The 14429-nt window shown below is 30.5% G+C and overlaps 1 protein-coding gene across 4 annotated transcripts in view; it reads left to right on the plus strand.

Moving 5' to 3' along the window:
* LOC126750150 (ATP-citrate synthase) overlaps nt 1–14429 on the plus strand; it is an 88944-nt gene that overhangs the window by 23544 nt on the left and 50971 nt on the right. For 2 of the 4 annotated variants that reach the window (XM_050459671.1, XM_050459669.1), the window contains exon 1: nt 4914–5119. The exons of 1 other annotated variant lie outside the window; for it this stretch is intronic. The gene's annotated coding sequence lies outside the window, so the exon portion shown is untranslated. Of the gene's footprint in view, nt 1–4913; nt 5120–14429 lie in introns of those variants that run through there. One more of the 4 variants, XM_050459672.1, reaches the window with a different exon arrangement.

Below are 14429 nucleotides of genomic sequence, written 5' to 3' on the forward strand. Positions count from 1 at the left end.
CCAATGGTTTCTTTAAATGGTTGTCGAAAATCTCCAATTTGAACTCAAAATTGAATTCACCGGCGAAGCAAATTTTTCCAGGAACCCTATAAGAAATTTTCACAACAACAATGTTTGGGCTGAAGAAAACTAGCATGGCATTACGAAATCTCACCACCAAGAGCAATTTTTTGTAAATGTATGGGCGGGAATTATTGGTGATTATATAATTGGGTCTTAATTTCTACCAAGTAGGTTGAACGCAAATATTTATCGCTTGTTTCTTAGAGGATTTATCAAATTTCCTAGACGACATCCCTATTTTCACACACGACACCGTGTGTAGTTTACGCATGATGGTGCACCTGCCAACTTCAGTCTTAAGGTATGGGAATTTTTAAATCAACATTATAATAATCGTTGGATTGGACGTGGAGGATCGCGGCCACCTAGATCCCACAGATCTAAGCAGCCTCGATTTTTTCCTGTGGGGACATCTTAAGATGCTGCTTTACAGTACTCAAGTATATACCTAAGAGGAGTTAAAAAACTGCCTATTAGCTTGTGACACTATCCTAAATACTCCAGGCATTTTTCAAAGCGTACGAAACTCAATGAAAAGAGCTGAAGCGTGCATAATGGCAGGTGGTGGCCACTTTCAATGGCTAATCTAAACTATTTTGATTTTTGTTTACGTATTGTTCTTATATTTAATTTCATGATAAAATAATTATAATATAAATACACCAATTTTTTTTATTAATAAATTGACCATGCATAAAAATGTCTTAATTATTTTTCCGCGGTAATCTCATGTCGGACGAAAAAATGTGAAGAAAGCAAATTTGCCCTAAATTGAATTGGAATGATAAAAATAGTTAGTTTTATTTATCGAAAAAGAAAAGGCGTACATACATAACATATATATACATTAAAAAAAAAATTGATGTACGTTTCTGTACGAACGCCACTGCTTAAACTATAAAAAACCCTACCTCAAAAAATGACTCAGAAGTCTTTTATGGCCATTCAGCATTTCTTATAGATCAGCCAAGTTTTGCGGTGTGCGTCAAGAGTCAGTATTGGGTTCATTATTGTAGTTGCTTTATGTCATTAGTCTTAAGGTAGCTACTTTAAACGCTCAGCAGTATACTTTTCCAGATGGTACTGTTTTATTGTACTCTGATAATAATCTGAATATTCTGGTCAATAATGACTTAAAAAAGTACATTAGCTTCTGCAAAATTATTTAAAGATCAATATAGATAAACCAATATATATATTAATTAAACAAAAAATAAAAAGTAATTTTTTTATTTAAATAATATATTAATTAATCATATTCATCTATCACTAAATGTATATAGTCTTGAAGAAATAAACAACATCAAATACCTGAGTCTGATCCTGGATCAATATCTCAACTAGAATATGCATATTCATCATATAAAAGCCGGTTTTAACGATTTGGATGTTACTTTTGAGACAAGCCTACAGTTCTTTCATCACTTAGGTAATGGTATCAATAAGGCATTCCGGATGCTTGGTTTTGTTGGGAGGTGCTTTAAAAACACTACTGTTCCCTGGTCTGTCCTTATCTGGAATATGCTTCCTGTGTATGGTCTCCTTTCTATAGGCTACATATTGATGTTCTTCAACTAGTTGAACAAAAATTTCTAAAACAAATAACATATAAATTGAATATTCTGGTTAATTATAATGATGTAGATATAGTTAAAATGCTAAATATGGTTCCCATTACTACCCGTCATAAGAGCAGGGATCTTATTACTTTTTACAATATACTACATAGGAAATCTGGAGCTTCAGAGCTACTTCAGTATATTCATGCTGGACTAAGAACAACAAGAGCTACTGATGGAACATCCTGTATTTTTTATCATTAAGTATTCTTTTTCGAATTTAATAAGGTCTTCCAATAACTAAACTTTTACATTTTTATAAAAATTACATTTTTTAAAATACATGTTAATTTTTTGGTATTTCTTCAATACTCACTGAGTAGGCGGTGACCGGTTGGCAGGTCTTTTGTTTATAATTTATTTTATCAAATTTCAAAAATTATATAATTAAAAATTAAAATAGCTGCCAAACTAATACCGAAAACATTTTTAAGAAATTGCTGCAGGAACAATAAAGCATAATTTAGTGAGTGTTTCGTTTTTTTTACTCTCTTTTCTCTATTCCGATGATGAGAAAAACAATTAATGCAATAGACTATATTATAATACACATACATATAACAGGCTGTATCTTTTGCCTTGTGATGGGTTTGGTTTGTGGGGTTGAATTTGTTTCTTTTTCCTTGTGTAGGCGTATATGCTGTCATATTTTCTATTTTTTTTTTGGTGGTTGATGTACTCTTTATTATTTATAGCGTTTATATTATTCCTATTTTCAAACTTATTATAGTATAGATAATTAGATTAGATGGAAGAACAGGAATTTAGATATCTGGATCATTGTGCGCGGGATTTTTAACTATTATTACCAGTATATAACGAAAAATATAAATACATATTTAAAATATTTCAACAAGAAAAAAATATAAATTCTATTTAAAGGGTGCCTAAATTTAAGAAAATTTGTATGCATCTGGTATTTATAATAAGTCTACATATTAAATAAATAATTAGTATTTAGATATATTTCTTTTTCAAATTTTATAATTAAAATATACCTACACCTATTGATATTTGCATAGCTGCTAACAAAAAATAAACCAAAATATATTTACATAAACCAGAATACCGAGAAAATCACTTACCATATTCTACAAAATAAAAAACAAAAATTTCAATTTACAAACATTGCACACTATCTATACCCATATTATATAAAATTAAAAGAATTTAAAATAGACGTACACACTTTTCACGATTTTCCCAACAATATCTTTTAAACAGAATATTAAAGTTTTTGTTTTTTACCGCATTCTTAATGTTTTCAGGGATTAAATTGTAAAATTTAGGTCCTAGATACTACATGAAATGTAAATTTAAGTCACCCTTGATTGTGGAATATTTAGATTATTAGCCCATATTGGCTCGAGTTTCATAGATATGACAAACATTATTTGATTTTAATTCTTTATACCATGCACAAAATTGCTCACTGCAAGGATATATAACATTTTTACGTCATTTATTTCATTAGAATATAATTGATTTGAGGGGTATAATCTAGGTTTATTTCAAATTATTCTTAAGATATAATTCTGAGCTACTTTTAATTGATTTAGGTGGGAGTCATACATTCCACCCCACACAATAATGCCATATCTCAGAAGAGGATCCACTAGTGCCTTATAAATTATAAGAATTATTAACTTTGTAATTGTATTTTTTTCCTAAATAAAATAGTTATTTATGTAACAAGTGTGTAAAATGAGCCCTTTTTGATGAATGGGAAGCTTGTCATTCGCCTACGGCTCATGCGACAATTCCTGTGAATTAGTTATTAGTGATTATTAATTAGTTACTTTTATATACAAAAAATTAATAAACCAATAAAAATTACCAGCAAATAATAGATATGTCAATTTATTATCGCCTACTATGAAATATTATCATTTGTTTCTTTAATCTGCATTTTAAAAATCTTTTATAAAAATGAGAAGATTTAAGTATAGGAAGACCTTATTAAATTCGAAAAAGAATACATTGTCACACTTGGTGGTATAAAATACAGTGTTTCATTTAATATTTTAATCTATGTAATAATTTAAACCTATATTTTTAAATGCCCTGTATAAAACAGTAACTTTTTTACAAATGAAATATAAAATTTAATAATTAAGTGCTATGTAATAGTTTTTTTGTTCAGTGCAAATATGGTAAAAAAAGAGAAAACACAGAATTCTATATTGAAATTGTCAGTATTTTCTTGAAACGCAAAATATTTAAAAAAATATAATGTTTAGGCTGAGTAGACCTTAATAAAACCTACCTTAATTTACGATCATCAAAAATCCAATAATATACAAGGTGTTCCGTATTAAAAAAACATAACTTTCATATCATGAAATTAAACGCTCTGTATGTCATTAAATTAATTTTAGAATATACTTCTTAAACGCCTCCGATAATCCCAATTTTTTTTCAATTTTTTTTTACCCTACACGGAATATTATGGCTACACTATAATATTCCGTGTCGTATGTCCTGAATATCTCTCTCAGGAAGTGCTTTTCAAATGTTTGAAAGCCAAAGCTACTTTTAGCTCTTCTTTCCATGTATCCCAGGCAAACTTTACGGTTGGTATCATTTTATAGTAAAGAGATAAACGTTCTAATTTTGAAGTAGCATGAAGTTGCCTCTTCAGACCACTTAAAAATCTAGTGTAAATCATTGACCTTTTTGCACTACTCTCTTTTGTAACTAAATCTTTTTGAACATATGAAATTCTTGACCTTTCCCTATTCATATTGTTTTCAATAAACGAAGCCATCATTAGTTAATTTATCAATAAATTAAGAGGCGAAAAATAATTACTTTCCAAGGAACCTATCCTTAGTTAGCGATTGTACAAGCTCATCTAAGCTAAGGTTAGGCACAGATTTGAGAGTAAGTTGAACACTCATGATCTAAATCGACTGTTTTTTTTATTTATTTAAATGAAGGAACACGTTGCATAATAAAACACATGTAAATATAAAATTAGTAATTAAAGCGTTTTCTGTCATGTTATTTGAAAGAATTTATTAAATGTAAAATATTTTAATTCCTAAATGCTTAATCTTATTTCTAATTTACTTCTACTCATGACAAATTATGGTTATATTCGCCGGCGACGCGACGCAAAGCTTTTTTACGGCATAATTTGTAAAGCATCATCACGGTACCGTCATCGACGTACCACGTATCACGTATGGTCCGGGCCGTTATCACCAATCGTGCGACTCCTATAGAGAGTACCACATGCGTACCGGAATCCAGTCTGGTGAAAGCAACAGAACGGACCGCTTGGCCCGCGTAACTCGAAACCACTTTCGATACGACAATATCAGTTGATATTTAAAAATTCGGTGAAATTTTTCATCATTATTAAGTTTGACCTATAAGTGTGAAAGTGTTGCTGTGGCGGCTTGCTACTTGGATTTTTATGTTTTAAAATTTGTGTAAGTGTATGACTAAACATAACATGTAAATTATATTCCGATTTCTTTTATATACACATATGTTTAATTGAAGTCTTAGAACCCCTTTCAGTATTAGAATATGATTTGCCCCTGTAATTTGTTATTTATAAAAGAATAATGTATTAATTATGCTTTAGCATATGCTTTAATTAGAATTGACCTATATGCAAATATTATTAGAATCTTCAGTGATAAAACTTTTAATATTGAATAGTAAAAATAATATTTAAATTATTCTTTATTTATTTAATTATTTTAATTTATTATTAATTTATTAACAATTAAATAATATTTTTATTATGGTTTACAAAATTGATCCTTATTTATGTCATGTATCATTTTAAAGAAATACGAATTTCTTTTCAAACATAAAATTAAAAATCCAGATCCTCTTAAAAAATTAAAATTGTAATTAATATTCGAAAAATTAATAGTTTGATGAAATTACCTACTAACCCATTTTGTAGAGAAGAAAATAGAAATTAAGAAACGATTTTTGTTACCCTTGGCAGTTTTTAGTAAGATTTTAATGAAATAGATTTTAAGTAGTTTTTAGATTTTCCGTTGAGCATCGGAAACAAACGAACATTTGGTAACTTTGTAAACCCCACTTAATTGACATCGAATATCTTACCGTCTCCGAGATAGTGGTAATCAATATCGAATTGTAGTGAATCTTTGTCCCTCTTTAAGGCTATTATAAGCAGTTTTATTTATATACAAATTTGAAGCTTTCAATTTTCAACAAATTTGATAAATATTCTTTTTGCTCAACATTGCCAGCAAAGATATTAGTGCGCTATCTTCTCACATTTTCACTACTTGCGGGATAATTCTTTTGGTAATGATTCCATAGCTTTTGAAAAGGCTACATGTGAAATGTTGTTTGACAACTAAAATTTCAATTTTCTAAACCCTGATTATTATGGTATGTCGTCAAACGTTTAAAAGATGACATTCAACAAACACAACCATGAAGTTGTTAAATCTTCCTTGAAAACTCCTGGTTGGAATTTGAAAGGGACTTTAAATATGAGACTTAAACTTTTTTGTTCCCCCTATACCCACTAGAAAATGCCTTCACTTTTATTTAGAAAATAGACCTACTAACTTAGCATAATATGCACCTTTATATCAAGCTTTCTCTTGGCGCTTAATATTTAACACAATAATGATATTGACCTGTTTAATGGCACTATATATATATGTGTGTATATATGTATACACCCTGTATATATACAGGGTGTTCAAGATAAGGATCCTAAGCATGGGATCTCAGTACCTATTGAAGTTACATCTTAGGTTAAATTAGAAAAAAGTTAGCGTACTTCGAAGCGTATTTAAATCCCGTTGAGAAAATTCAAAAATTTTCATGGCCTGCTAGAGCTGCTTTGCTGACCTTATTTTAAAATATATTAAAAAAATAAAATCGATTTTGGCAAATTTCCGTTTTTCCTCAATATCGCATGGCAGGCCATGAAAATTGTTGAATTTTCTCAACGGCATTTAAATACGCTTTTTAAGTACGCAACTTCTTTCTAATTCAACCTAGATTGTAAGTTCAATAGGTACTGAGCTCCCCATGCTTAGGATCCTTATCTTGGGAACCCCGTATATACAGGGAGTTCCTTAAAGACGTGATAATATTTAAGAGGATGATTACTGGACCCATTTTAAGAAAAATAGTTACTATGAACATATGACCTAAACGTCTTAACTTTTGAGATACAGGGTGTTAAAGTTTTCAAAAAAAATCAGTTTTTTAATAATAACTTAAACAATATTGTAGACATTTTTATGAAATTTGGTACATGTATTCTATGCATCAAGACGTATTTTTTAATGTGCAAAAAGCAACATTTTCTCAGCCAGGAGCGTCCCTACAGGTCTTCTATTGAATATTTTTAGTGAAAAAAAAAACTTCGCCACTGCTTTTTCTTAAAATAAAAATTATTTTTAAAATCCTCAATCACTTTTTAGCAAATTTGATCTCTTGTTTTTTTTGTCGGACGAATGGTTTTCGCTTAAAAAAATTAAAAACAATTTTACTTCCCTAAAAATCGGATGCGGTGAGAAAATGTTTGTTCATGGTTTGCAAGCAAATTAAGAGATCATCATCACTTTTTTTGCAAATTTGTTTGCACCAGGAATCACCCCCTTAAATATTAGCACGTCTCTAAGAAACACCCTAAATAAACGCTCTATTAATTCTCTCTTGCCTGTAATATACTCTGAAGTTGTGAGCTTAAAATGTCAGCTGTTTTTAAGTCAAATCAATTTTTCTAGACTTATTTTCTAGTCTTATATGCTGTTTACATATATATTTTATGGCTGGTAAAATAATAAAAATAAAATAAAAATCATATACACAGGTTGGGGGATTGTGGATTACACATTGTCCAAAATAATGGCAACAAGGCTTCCTCTCATCGATGAGCGGTCGCCTTCAGTCGCCTGGTAGTTGTTTAATGTTTTTATTTTTTTCAGAATATGCCTCATTGTGTTGTGTTACACGCTACACTGTTAAATTTTATAGTGCTTTAATTTTTTTTCTTGATCTACTATGGTTTTATGGAGGCAATTCGGCAGTATACGGCGTCCCATTTTAGATGAAGCTGCAGGGTATATCTGACATTTTTTAAGGTATAGCTTTGCGGTTTTCACTTTTTTGTAAAATTACTATTTAAAACCTAGGCAACCTCTTGTTCAAAGAAATGAAGCTGGCGAAGTTAATGCTTTAGCGTGTGTGGAAGCAGGGACCCATATTTACTGTAGAAAAATAGAGGAAGAGATAGGAGTTTAAAAAACAAAAGTGTAAAAAATTTTGAAATAGCATACATTTAAACTGTCTAAGGTAAATATTGTTCAAGAGATGTATCTTGACTATCCATTTAAACCAGTGGAATTTTCAAATTAGTTTTTAACCAAAACTAATGAAGGTCCGGATTTTGCAAAAAATGTAATATGGTTTGAAGAATCCCATAAAACCAGCAGCAGCATCCTTAATAGGTAAAATACAAGTAAAATACAAGACATGTCGATTTGGGTTTAGTGCTTCATGTATCGGGCACTAAAATTGTACCTACAATTTTTGAGGCTAGCTTATCTGCCCAACCATACTTAAATATATAACAAAATAATATGCCGAGTTTCTGGAGGACATATTTTTGCCACAGCGGCATCAGATATATTTCCAGCAAGAAGGAGCGCCCGCTCTTAACTCATTCAATTTAATTTCTTAATTTTCACTGACCTTTATGTAAAAATATCTATTATAATCGGTTTTAATTTTTATTCTATCTTATTTGCAATCTCATTGCAAAAGAGGACACATTGTATAATATAGGTATTTTTTTTCAATTATATTTGAAAACCGGCTAATTCCTTGCAAAAAAATAATTTTAAATGTAGTTTTGAATTTTGCGACATCATTTTGTCCACAAGATTCACATAAATGACACACTTAAGTACAACAACCTTCTATCGAAATGCAATCGTTCCTAAATCTTAAACAAGAACGACTGGAAGAAATGGTTTTTAGTGCCTTAGAATTTTGTAAAACTATGATGGAAATAAGTTTTTTTGGGAGATTATTCTATTTTTAGATGAATCTTCATTTCCTGTTGTTCGATATTGATCTCTCAAAATTTATTGGAAAATCACCACGGAAGTTTTCAATTTCGTATTCAGTATCCTCAAAAATGGAATGTTTGGGGTAGTATTTTAGACCACCATATTATCGAGCAATTTTTATTGACTGTTTTCAATATGTAATACACAGCATAATAAAAATTTTGAGATTACGATTTTATGTGGATTGTATATTGATGTATGTAAAGCTTAAAAAATATTTAAAAAGTAATACAGTTACCTCCACCATATTCTTAATAACGTTGCTCTGAAAAACACTGACATAACAGGCGAGTATCTAATGCGTTGCTATACTTTACCTTCAAGCACCTCTCTCTGTATGCGTAGTGATCGATTTCCCAACCTGTATGTTAAATAAACTGTTCCCAAGATTATTAAATGAATGCATTCGTGGGTGTTGCTTTCCCACAGTTTTAAAGATAGCTGGTTCAAATAACTTTATAACTCAGTAACATAATCTACTACTTTAGCTTGTAATGAGATAACTTCCCAGGGCTTTGCGGAGACTTGCTTTGAACTTATCCTTCTTTTCATGACCTCATCAATGCATTCGACTTATTTTCTCATTCCAACATGCTACATAAATCACTACTATTTTTATTTATCGAGCATTGAGTTCGTAAGTTCTTATGTGACTGGGGACAGAAAACGTATGCGTAGGAGTATATATTTTTCGCTAGGGTTTGTTCAGAGAAGAAACTTAATACAATATGTTCAGTGGGGATCAGTTTTGGGATCAATATTGCTTCTATAGTTAAATTATCTTCCATACTTTTAACACCGTTAATCAGTTTTTTATCTTATTTGCTGGTGACCAAACACTTTTAGTATTTACCATAAGAAAATTTTAAGACGCTGTAATAATACCGCAAAAAAAAAAATTTGTAGGTTGGTCTTTAATTAATAAGGACATTTGATTTAAAGATATGACCAAAACATAAACTCATAACAACTAAGTTTCTGGCACTTCATTAAGATGTTTTCTTTCTAGCTAGAAGGCTGTACATAGATGAATGTATAGATTTAGCCAGTCGGAGTCACAATTGGATAAAATTGTAACAAGTAATATTAAATATGTATTGTTTTTATGTCACTAAACCGGATAATATACAATATTAAACAGGGGTTTCCTATATGTCTAAGTGCCACTTAAGATAATGTACTTATGATTTTTGACATACTTCAAGTGGTACACTATCACTGCTTGGGAATTTTTAAAAAATATGATTTTATCATATCCTGGAGATTAACTTTATATCAGTAGACATATATGCATTCTGTGTTGTACGTATTATTATGCAGTCTAAAATTAAACTTTCTTACACTATTGGATTAAAGTAGAGAAATAGAAAAAACTACTTTTTTGTTAACACTGGACTTATACAAACTAGATAATTTTAATTTATTAAAAAAATTACCTTCAAATACCAAATATTTGATTTAAATAAACTAAAAATAATAGGGACAAAAATAGAAAAATTAAATCAACATATCAAAAAAATAATTTAATACTTCTGTTCTCTTGAAATGTTTGTCATCACCATTTGCACCATATCCACTGCTTTCCTGAAAAGCGACGTTGTACTAACATTAAATCAGTGCGAGATTTTTGAGTCATGAAGTATGCCTATGATCTGAGACTCTGCCTTCGATTTTGCCTTCTGTTAAAAGCTTTAAAAGTACATGTTTTCGTTTCTCAAAATGTGGCGAAATTCTCAAGTTTACGCTTTTTAATATTGAATAAAATTTCAAGGTCTTTTTCAATTGTAAGTAGAACGTCTGTATTACGTATTAGAATCCATGCAAGATATCCTAAGCATTCTTCGATAGCACCAGATTTCGAAAGCTTCCAACTTTTTACACATAGTATCAGTTAGTGTCAATGCCTCTATACCGTAATACAAAATGTAGTATTTTCACATAGCAACGAAGAATTGAAATTTTGAGAGAATTATGAAGATTGCGACTGCCTAACAATGTGTTTTCATATTCATGAAAAACGGACGGGCTTGTTCGACTCTTGCACGAACTTCTTACATATTGCCCCAATTCTCATTGAGCTGGCAGCCCAGATATTTAAATGAATTGATACGTTGGACTTGTTGGCTATTTACTGTATTCCTTCAAAGTCAAAATCTGTATAAACTATTATATGCCATTTATGAACTATATCAAAAAGTAAATGAACTAGAGAATAGCTAAATTCAGTGTGCAAAATTATTATGTTAAACACTATACTTATTATTTTATAACTAAAGTATTAAATCTAATCTCCCCAGTCAGTCCCCAATACAAACAAAATTCACCTATAACACCAATGTGAGTGATTACCATCACATCCATGTTGTATTACAATAATTATTGCATCAGCAAGACACTACCATCAGCTTTCTTAATGCAATTAAGGGTAGACTAAAAATGTCAATGGCAATTGACATTTGACTATTCAGGTCATTAAACCAAGGCTCGTTCTTGGCAAGATTTGTGGTCAATGTAGGCATATAAAACATATGATTTGGGCCAGTGTTGATATGTGGGTCCAAAACATTTATCCTTACTAAAAGCTCTGGGGAGTCAATCATGTTAAAAATTTTGTAAAGTAAGACTAAGCTAGCATAAAGAGTTTCATTAAACAGTCATAGACAGCTAAAACGGTGTAAGAGTAAATCCGCTAATTGGGTAGACACCATCAAACTTAAGTAATAGGTATTTTAAGAATTTGCGTTGCACAGATTCAACTCTAACTAAGTACTTATTTATAGAAGGAAGAAATAGAAATTTTCTACTAGATATGTTTATAAAGTCAGAAGTTGAGCTTATGTTAAATCCTAGTGATCTCAAGGCAGAACCCACCACCTCGTCAGAAGGGGTCTCAGATTGCTACCTTGAGGAGCATTACTAGAGGCAACATATTCTTCAGACCTACTTAAATACACTGTACGAAATAAAATGGCTTCTAGTGGTCAGATAGGAGGAAAACAAATTGACAAGACTATTGTGAAAGCCCAGTTTGTCTAGTTTTTGAGCAAGAATGGCATGGTCCATCATGTCAAATCTTTATATATAATATACAATTGTTGTTTACAGCTGAAGGCCTGATAGACAAGAAAGTCCATTAAATTGGTAGTAGTCGATGTAGAGTGAAAGAAGCCATGCTGATATTAGCATTATTAGAGGCCCGGGAGCACAGTCTCTGAGGAGAAAAGAGGGTACATACACTGTAGACAGAGTGTAGATATATTTATGTTCTGAGGAGAAACTTCATCTTGATAATCTGGGTGCTCAATAGAGTCACCAAAAATACTCCTAAAGAATTGAGCAAAGGCATTCACAATTCCTCTGATTTATCTAAGTGAGTATTATAGGTCAAGTTTCCTGGGATTCGAGATGCATTGCATTCTTGCTGAATACATTTTCAGAATTTTCCCGGGGTAGACCTGATGCAATTCTCAGTTTGATGAATAAACCCTGTATAAGCAGCATTTATATTGATTTTTATGGAACATCTCGGCCTTTTACAGTTAACAAAATCCAGTGCTGAATTGGTTTTCCATTTTTTGTGCTAACTGGCTTTTATTTTTGCATGATTTATATAATGGTGCTGACCACATCAATAACGTTATTTGTTCCGTCAAATACCAGTTGAGCTCTGAAATTAGTTGATGTAGTGGGAAAAAATGGAATGTTCGTTTACTTTAAATTTGCGTTCTTAAGGATATCAACAATTAACATTATATAATTAATATATCGGTTAAACTGATAACGTCGCGAGAAAGAGGTGTATCGGTGCGTACCTATAACTGGTTGCTATGAAGAAAGCATTCAGTGGCAGGGAGAACCGTTTCATTCCGGATTTTTAAGTTTAGTGTTCCATGATCATGAATATATAAATTGCACACGCCGCTAGGTATTTTATCAATAAAATCAGCGATGTTTTATTTACAACTGCCTTCTCCTTATCGATGCTCCGTAGCGGCAGATTGGATAAAAGTAAATAATTCTCAAAATTAAATTTTGTTTTAACTTGGCGTCCTCTACTTCACTAAATAGTAAATACATTCAAAATTTTAGCACTACTTATTTAGTTCATTTATAGTAATGATAATAATAATAATAATAGTAAAACTAGCATTATTTTATAATTTTTGCAAAAAATACAACACGAACATGTTCAAATACAACCACCAACAAAACTATATATCCCAACAATATAATATATCCTAACATTATTAGCTATCTGGCTTAACATTTAAATTTATATCTAAATATTCATTTAAATTATAAGGCTCTAGTGGAATTAATAGCTATTTAACTTCCGTTTTCAATGATTTAATAGTTTCTAGTCTTTTAATATTCAAAGGTAATTTATTGAATAACTTTATGCACAAGTAATAACGTTAGTTTCCTTTCTGTGCACAAGATAAGTTTAGATAAGGTTAAGAAAAGTGTTTAGTTCAAGCATTGCTGCTAATGTGGGACTATAGAAAATATTTTTTTCTAAAGAACAACATTAAACATTCAAAAATATATAATGCATAGACTGTCATTATTTTATTTATCTCGAATTATACCCTTTTGCAATACAAACACATTTTTAAATTACTTGGTAGACTGACCTAATAATCTATTTTTTATTATACACAGCTTTAATAATAACTTCGATCGTTTGCCTTTTTTGAAGACAGCCATTTAAGTGCATTTTCCCTGACATTGTATCTATTCAATTTTTTAATTAGCAACTGTCTGTCCAGATTGTCATGGGCTCTAGATAGAATAGCTCTCATAAAAATGCCAAGTGCTATTTCGGCCCTTTCAACGTATTGAAGTACTGTTTTAATTAATACCAGCCGTAAGTTTAGATTTACCTTGTATGTACATAACCATATTGATTTTCATTTAATGTGCTACTTTGGTTCACTACGTCAGCCGTCTACACATAGCAAGCTCAAATATTTTAGATAGTGGGCTTATGGGGTCAGCTTTTTATATAAGGATTTATTTAATAAGCGCGGTTTTCAATACGTCAGGAAAAAATACCTGATCTGTAGTGTCGAAAAGGTCTAGGTTTTATAGCAAATTTTATTATACTTGTCGGAATTTTATCTAGACTATTTTATCTGCTTATTATTAATACTATTTGCTAAGTCACAAACTTCTTTTGTGGTTATAGGAGTAAAATCAATTGTATTGCATAGTACATTCTAGGCAACTCCCTAGTTGGAATTTTAAGATTTGAATAAATGTGGCACTACTCTTCTTAAATTAAGACAGCTTAAATTTGTTAAATCTATTTTTGTTTTTGTAGCGCCCTCTATTTCAATTTTATTTCTTATTTTTTATTTACTTCCAATTTCGGGTCTGTAAAAAACGTAACCTAGTTTTTTGGACTTCTTGCTTAACTGTTGCTTCAAACAAAATTTTTTGTTGCTCTATGATCAAATATAAAGTTTTCAAATATAATGGTGAACTAGTGAAAATTTTGTCTAGACAACTGGCTGAATTTGCTGAAATTCTGACATTTTCAAATATTGTCAGTTAAAAAACAAATGATTAATGAAGTGTAAATGGTTTATTAACATATTATAGACTTTATTTACAGAAATTCCTATTGAATGTAAATTTTGATGAATTATGCTAA

Source organism: Anthonomus grandis, chromosome 2 (assembly GCF_022605725.1).
Source record: "Anthonomus grandis grandis chromosome 2, icAntGran1.3, whole genome shotgun sequence".
Classification (NCBI taxonomy): Eukaryota; Metazoa; Arthropoda; class Insecta; order Coleoptera; family Curculionidae; genus Anthonomus; species Anthonomus grandis.